The sequence below is a fragment of the Lontra canadensis genome, unplaced genomic scaffold (assembly GCF_010015895.1).
Source record: "Lontra canadensis isolate GAN:19392208 unplaced genomic scaffold, GSC_riverotter_1.0 scaffold44, whole genome shotgun sequence".
In the NCBI taxonomy this organism is placed as follows: Eukaryota; Metazoa; Chordata; class Mammalia; order Carnivora; family Mustelidae; genus Lontra; species Lontra canadensis.
Genome location: NW_022631038.1, coordinates 10,478,669 through 10,486,031, shown reverse-complemented (window position 1 = coordinate 10,486,031; position 7,363 = coordinate 10,478,669). Strand labels below are relative to the sequence as shown.

The 7,363-nt window shown below is 34.6% G+C and overlaps 1 pseudogene; it reads left to right on the top strand.

Moving 5' to 3' along the window:
• Positions 1-6,161: 6,161 nt before the first annotated feature.
• LOC116876162 lies at positions 6,162-6,454 on the top strand (annotated as a pseudogene).
• The last annotated feature ends 909 nt before the right edge of the window (positions 6,455-7,363 follow it).

Genomic DNA, 7,363 nt, shown 5'->3' with positions numbered 1-7,363 from the left:
ACTAGTTTGTTACATGCTAGTAAAACTACACTGACAACCAGAAGACCAATTATTCTACATTCTTTGGGTTTCTTTACTGTGTTTTGTTTTGTCTTGTTATAGCTATGTTGTATAGCTTTTCTGCTATTGTATAGGCTTTCTCTTTGAACACAAAAAATCTTTGTAAGTTTTCATGCCAATGAAAAAAGAGATAGTCATGGATTTAGTATTTGAATTTCCATTTATTGCTTAAAATGTCTCTACAAATATGTAAATAACATTCCCCACCCCCCGACCCCAGAATATACTTTCAAGTGAACCTTGAGAAGAGGAAAAATGGTCTCGATTCTCTTACTTCATACAACAGCAGGCAGGGGTGCAAGGATAGATATGCAATAGAATCTTCTATTTAGGGTAGCACAGAAGAGTGGAAGAGACAGACATGTGAACAGACAATTATGACAACAAACTAACTGAAGTAGGATATTACTGGCTATAAAGCACCATGCAAATATGAAGTGAGAATCACCTCAGTATTACTAAGGAAGTAAGTGAAGGCATTAGACTGGAAGTTACATTTGAGTAGTTTTGTTAAACGAGTAGAACTTTTCCAGGAAGGCAGCTACTTTAAAAGGAGACTGCAAAATGCATGTTCTCAATCAAAGCCCAAATTATCACTTTTATAAGACAAACACTAAAACAGAATGACAGAAACAGCACTTGTAAATACTTCATTTTACTGCAGAAGGTAGTTGTGTGACTCATGTAAAAATGGGGAAATACTTAGGTTCTACAAAGAACTACCAGAATAAAAGACAAATCTAAGGCTGAATTCAATATGGAAAAACAAAAAAATCACAAAACAAAACAAAAGAACAAAAAACTATTAATTTATGAACCCTACATTTTCAAAGATTCATGCTTCAGGATATGAGGCAAGAGATTCTGATCATGAATTCTGAGCTGCAGCATAAAGGTAGAAATGGTAACATGTAAGATATGAAAAACCAACTGGGAGAAAATAAGCAAGGTGGTGGGTACAGAATCAGAGACGAAGTATAACCAACATGAATTCAAAGAAGAGGGTCCGGCTTGGGCTTTGCACTAGGGCTGAGGAGAGCAGTTAAAAGCAATTAAACAAATGTCAGAACTCAGGGTAATGCGCAAACAGAAGATGTCAGAACTGGAGAAAGATAATTTAGTGATGTCTGAAGTGATAGTCTTGTAACCTCAGCAATTAGTAATAAGGCGCTGTCTTTAAATAAATTTTGGTAAGAACTGAGCCTAACACTCTATACATGCGTCGTATCTGAGATTCTTCCTGACCACTTGACCTCATGTAGCCATCAAACCTCTTGCTACTACATCATCCCATCATGATCTCCTGTATGACATTTAGTGTGATCCCATGTGTTTTAATTGCTTTTCGTACATGAGTAACTATACCTAGTGCATTAGGCTGATATTCAGTAAGTAAATGCTAACAGAAGTGTTCCAGTTATGTGCAGCCAGTCCTTGTTCTCCTTGGGCCAGCATCTCTTTAGATTATTTGGTTAGATAAACAGGACTTGGGGAGTTAACATAAAATTACATCTGTGTGTGTGTGTGTGTCTGTGTGTGTGTGTGTCTGTGTGTGTGTGTGTGTGTGTGTATGTTCTTATATTTAAAGTAAGCTGAACTAACAATCAGGGATGCCAATAAGCAAAACCTTAAACTTTCAATACAGAGTATTAAGAATGACTACTCCTATTAAGTATTCCCTTCTATCTTTTTACACTTAAAAAAAAATTACTCAAAGTGGATTACTTTCTTGGGTATGCTCTCTGATCTTTCTGCACTTCTTTTTTAAAGAGAATCTATATCCTATGCACTTTTGGAATGAAATTCCAGCTGATACACTGGGATATCTTGCCCACCTGTTGCCAGTTAGCATCTTCTCTAATCAGCTCACGTGTCTTTTACATATTATGTCAACCAATATATTGCCCGCTAAGAGTTGACAACCAGACACATATTTGTGTAATGTGTGAAATTTGACGTACAGTCATCAAACTGTTATTCTATCAACTCAAGCATAATTTCTATCTCATAATATTAACTTCTCCATTATAAAATTATGACCGTATGTTATTCAATATATTTAGCATTTCAATTATAATAAAATGTTATTCATGAAAAGAAATCAAGTGTGCACTCCATGTATGTATGTATGAAATGTACTATGAATTTGTTTTTATTATACCAGAGCTTGAAAGAAAAAATAAAAGAAATCTCTTTTCCCTCTTTATTTTAAAGACAACATTTTAAAGTTCCCAAGAAAAACGACAACAGCCAAATTAGGTGAACTAATGACTTAAAATTTATCTATTTAAAATATCAAAAAATGTCATTTAGTGTTCCTCAACAAAACATGTTCTGAATTGTACTTTTGAAGCCATTAATTTATATATGTCAGTAAATAACTTTCTCAAAGCAAATTACATTGGTTTTATTTGAAAACAATGCTTGTCCTACAAAGTACTCCATTCTTTCCTACTAAGGGCAAAGACATCAACGTTAAGTAAGGTCTTTGTTGCTTAAGAATTCAAATACTTTAGCTATTTAGTCAGCCAGTGTGATCGTAATTTCCATGCCATGAAGTCCATTAGTCATTGGGAATTATAGCAGTAAGTTTTCTAGATTACAAATACTGGACAAAAACACAGTCAAGTAAAGGAAGATATAATAGTCCTGATTCTTCAAATTTCTCTCTACATGCCATCAGAACCAATCTCTTCCCTTATATATCTTCAAAAATCCTACTCCTCTCTATTGATCCAAACCCTCAACTCAGCAACTCTTCAACACTAGTGTGAAATAGATCTTTATCAGCAGCTGTCCTAGGATACTGATTTCCAGAATGCTTTTTTGGAATATTAGTTGTGTATTTTCTAGCATTTCTCACATGCCATAAGTTCTGGAAGTGAGATAGATATTTTTCTTTTCTTTTTTTAAAATATATTTTATTTATTTTTTTAAAAATTCTATTTATTTATTTGAGAGAGAGAGACACAGTGAGAGAGGGAACACAAGCAGGGGGAATGGCAGAGAGAGAAGCAGGCTTCTGACTGAGTAGGGAGCCTGACACGGGGCTCATGACCTGAGCTGAAGGCAGCCACTTAACCAACTGAGGCACACAGGAGTCCCAAGATAGATGATTTTCAATGGATGATTTAGATATTGGAATTAGCAGACAAAATCTTAGAGTTATTTATTTTTTTGTCTAAACAGAAAGAAAATATGATTGTGGAACAGACAGAGAATCTTAGCAGAGTAATAGGAAAGAAAATAATAAATAAACATTCTAAAACTGATATTTACAATATCTGAACTATAAAATTCTTGGGAAGGGCTTAAGATCAGACAAATAATGGCAAAAGGTAGGCTCGGTGAATGTGAAGATAGATCAATGGACATTATTTGATTTTTCAGAAAAGGGAGAAAAATAGAAGACTGAAAAGAAAAATGAGGAAAACCTCCACGAACATTGGGACATTATCAACAGAAGTCCAGAAAAGAGATAAGGGTTCCAAAAATTTTTTTAAGAATCAATGACTAAAAATTTCCCAAATTTGATGAAAACCATAAAGTGCCTAACAAAAGTATAAAAAAGATATCTAGAAAGAAAACTACTCTTAGACATAAAAAAATGAAATTACTAAAAGCCAAAAAATAATAGGGAAATACTATAACCAGCAAGAGATAATTGAATCATAGTTGAATCATAATATAAACTACCTGATTTATCATCAGAAATAAAGAAGACCAGAAGATAGAATAATATCCATCAAGTTCTAAAAAGAAAGGAAACTTTATCAGAAAGAAGTATTTTTCAAAAGTAAAGCAAATGCCATTTTGAGATAAAAATTGAAAAGCTTTCTCACCAGACGACCAGTTCTTGAAGAAACAATTAAAAAATTTGTTTAGCATGAGCAGTACTGACATCAGATAGCAACTCAGATTTGTAGCAAGGAATAAAGGGCACCAGAAATGGCAAACACAGGAAAATATTTGTTAAATATTTTGTTAAATATTTATGTTATCTCTTAATGTATTTAAATGATATATTATTATTTAAAGAAAATACTATGACTGTATCACAACAGTTATACTAAATGTTTTATATATACATATATATATGCACATTATTATATATATGTCCTTTTAGGGTGGAAAAGCAGGAACTATTCTGAGTTTCTTCTACTTCACATAAAATATTATAAAAGAAACTTTAAGTGCAGCGCAGTAAGTTAAGAATGAATAATACATCCCTAGAACAATCACTAAAAAATTAAAATTAATTAAAAAGTTAATACAAACAGTCATACCTTAAAAAGTCAACACAAAATTAAAATGCAGTACTAAAATTATTTCAAATAGCAAAGTTCTAAATATTCTTCGCTACTTCCAGGACCTCCAGTCCATCGGGCCTACCAACTACTCACTGCCCCTATCTTTCCTCCTATCTTCGCAGTTCTCCCTTTACATCCAGGATTCCAAGGCTTCTGAAATGAATCCTTCATTTGCATACATTTTCAACTTCCTTGTCCCTCTCTCTTACATTTACCTTGAAGGTTACCTCCACTTACTCAATGTCTGTATTTGAGCAGTTTAAACCGGAATGTTAACCATTCTACCTTATCACGCTATAAATTTATCACCAGAATTTCTCAGCATGGGTGAACAGGCCTACTAATTTTCTCTAGTCAAAACACTCTCCATCACAGCCATTTCCTTTCATATTCACAGATGATGTCCTTGATTTATTTCACTAGGGAAAAAGAAGCAACCAAAGGGAATGGTTCATCTTGCCAATGGTTCATCTTAATGGTTCATTAAATCTCCCACTCTGCCTGAGACCCACATACTTTGTCTTTCCTCTTGTTAAAATGGAATAACTGCCCTGCATGTTTAAGGCTAAGTACTGCACTTTTGCAACGGATTTCAATTATCATCTATATGAAAAAATTACTCCAGAAATGAGCCACAATCTTTTCCTTTATCATTTGTTAGAACATTCACATCAGCATATAAAGATGCTATATCTCCCTATTATCTAAAAACCCTCCCTTGACCTGACATCTCCCTCCATAGTGGTGTTTCAGTAGTCTGTTCTCTCTATGTAAGTATATCTTGATGGAGTTGCTTTACCTTTGGTGCACATCTTACCCCATTTTCTCCTGAACTAGATCCAGTCATGTTTGCCTCCTCCCACCTCCATCCTCCCCTGCAACTCAACCAGTTACCACATCCAATGGGAAATTTGCTGTCTTCATCTCATTTAAGCCATTAGCAGAATTTGGAGGAGGTAGAATCTCTCCATTTTCTAAATGCACGCATTTGTTTTCACTGACTCCTCCCATTCTACTCTCCCTGACCACTCTTCAGATTCCTTGCTAGGCTCTCCTCTACAGTAAATTTATTTCTAAACGTGAATAGCAGCACGAAGGAGTGCTTAGATCACATAGTATGGTATAGTACACTACTAATGTAAGTCAATGAATTAAACAAGTAGAGAAAATCATGAACTTAAAAAAATCAAGCTGAGATTGAAATTTTATAATTTTATTTGAGGTCTCAGAATTCTTATATGAATAGGGAATTATACTTCTTTTACGAGGACACAGAATGAATGAGCAAAAGTCTCTAAGGCTGAAGGACCAAACCCTTTCAAAATTTTTATAGATTATAAGAAAAAAGTATAATCTTATCACTGGTAAGATTTAGGGGGAAAAAACAAATGCTACATGTGATGTTTTAAATAAACTATATAGAGATGTGTGGATGATGTGTGTGTGTGTCAATTTTTCTGGGTGCAGTAAATGGCTCTGTGGATTTTTATGTATTTTGTAGTCAAGAAAAATAAGATAGGAGGAGCTTATTTAATAATAGGAACAGATTTATAATTATTCCTCATTACTCATTAATCTGTCTTCTGTGTCTTTGAAATGACAGTAAAATAAAAAGAAACTGGATTTTATAATTCACATGTTTTACAATCAACATCAGGGAACAGCATTTACACTGTACAAATTACTTCATGTCCTAACACCTTTTAAAAATTTCACGAGACAGGTTGGACCATGTGTCTCCTGTGGTGGCCGCAGCTCCAGGGCAGAGTACAAACTGGGGTGGCTGGAGTCATGGCAGGACAGATGTTTGGAAAGTTTCTTCCCCTCTTTCCCCGAGTTAGAGTTTAAAGGAATGAAGCCAAAACTGTAACCAAAGGATGCATTATGCTTCCAGAAAAATCTCAAGGAAAGGTACTGCAAGCAACAGTAGTAGCTACTGGATAGGGCTCCACAGGAAAGAGGGGATAGACAACCAGTTAGCACGGAAGCTGGAGATAAAGTTCACCCAGAATACGGAGGTCCCAGATGACACAGATTAGTTCTTATTTAGAGTTGGTGATGTTCTTGGAAAGTGTATAGACTGAGATAAGTCATTACTGAAATGGCATCACATGAAGCTGCCTATTCCAGTAAAGGTGTGAACAGTAAAATAAGGGAAGAATTTGCTAAATGTAAAAGGAAAGATACACTGTTCATTTTTCCTTTTTTGAAATGGTTGGCCCAATTAGTCTTTGACATAATGCACTATTTTTAAATCAGCAAATATTAGACATACTTCAAGCAAGAATTACAAATTAATAATTTAAAATTTTAAATTATTATTATTTTTTTTAAGAGCCGACAGTAAGCATAAGACGGAACACTTGGACGTTTGCTGTGCCTCTCCCTCTCCTTGCCTGGTACGGCTTGAAACAGCCGTTTGCAAGAGGCAAAGAAGCTAAGAAGAGACCTGAAACCACTCTTGCTCTCTTCATTTTCCAAAACTCCAGATGCTATAGGGAGAAACAGATTATGCCTGTTAATCTTGGACTGAGCTGTAAATTCACAGGGCTTGCTAATACTTCATTTGAGAGAGGATAAGTTCTTCCTTCACTAAATAAGGTTTAAAGGAAAATGGGAAATAAATTTGTATTTTTTTATGTTCCACAAGCCATATTGTTCAATTTTAATAGTTATATTCATTTGTCTTAATGAGCGTTATTCCTTCAATCTGCCCAATATATGAAACACTAACATTTAGAAAGAGTTTTTCTAACTTTAATTATGAGAAAGATTGTTGCCTCTGAAAATGCACCATTTTAAGCAGGAGTGAAGTTGATGCTGTAGATGGGATGGAGGTGGAATTTACCTCAGTCCTTTAGGATGGTAGGAACTCTAGTCTGAAAAGGGAGCATACATTAGGGAAATCTGAAAATCATGAGAGTCTTAGAAAGTGTGAGCATATATAGATGAAATTCTGGCAGGGATAGGGAAGTAGGGAAGTGATGGGGAAT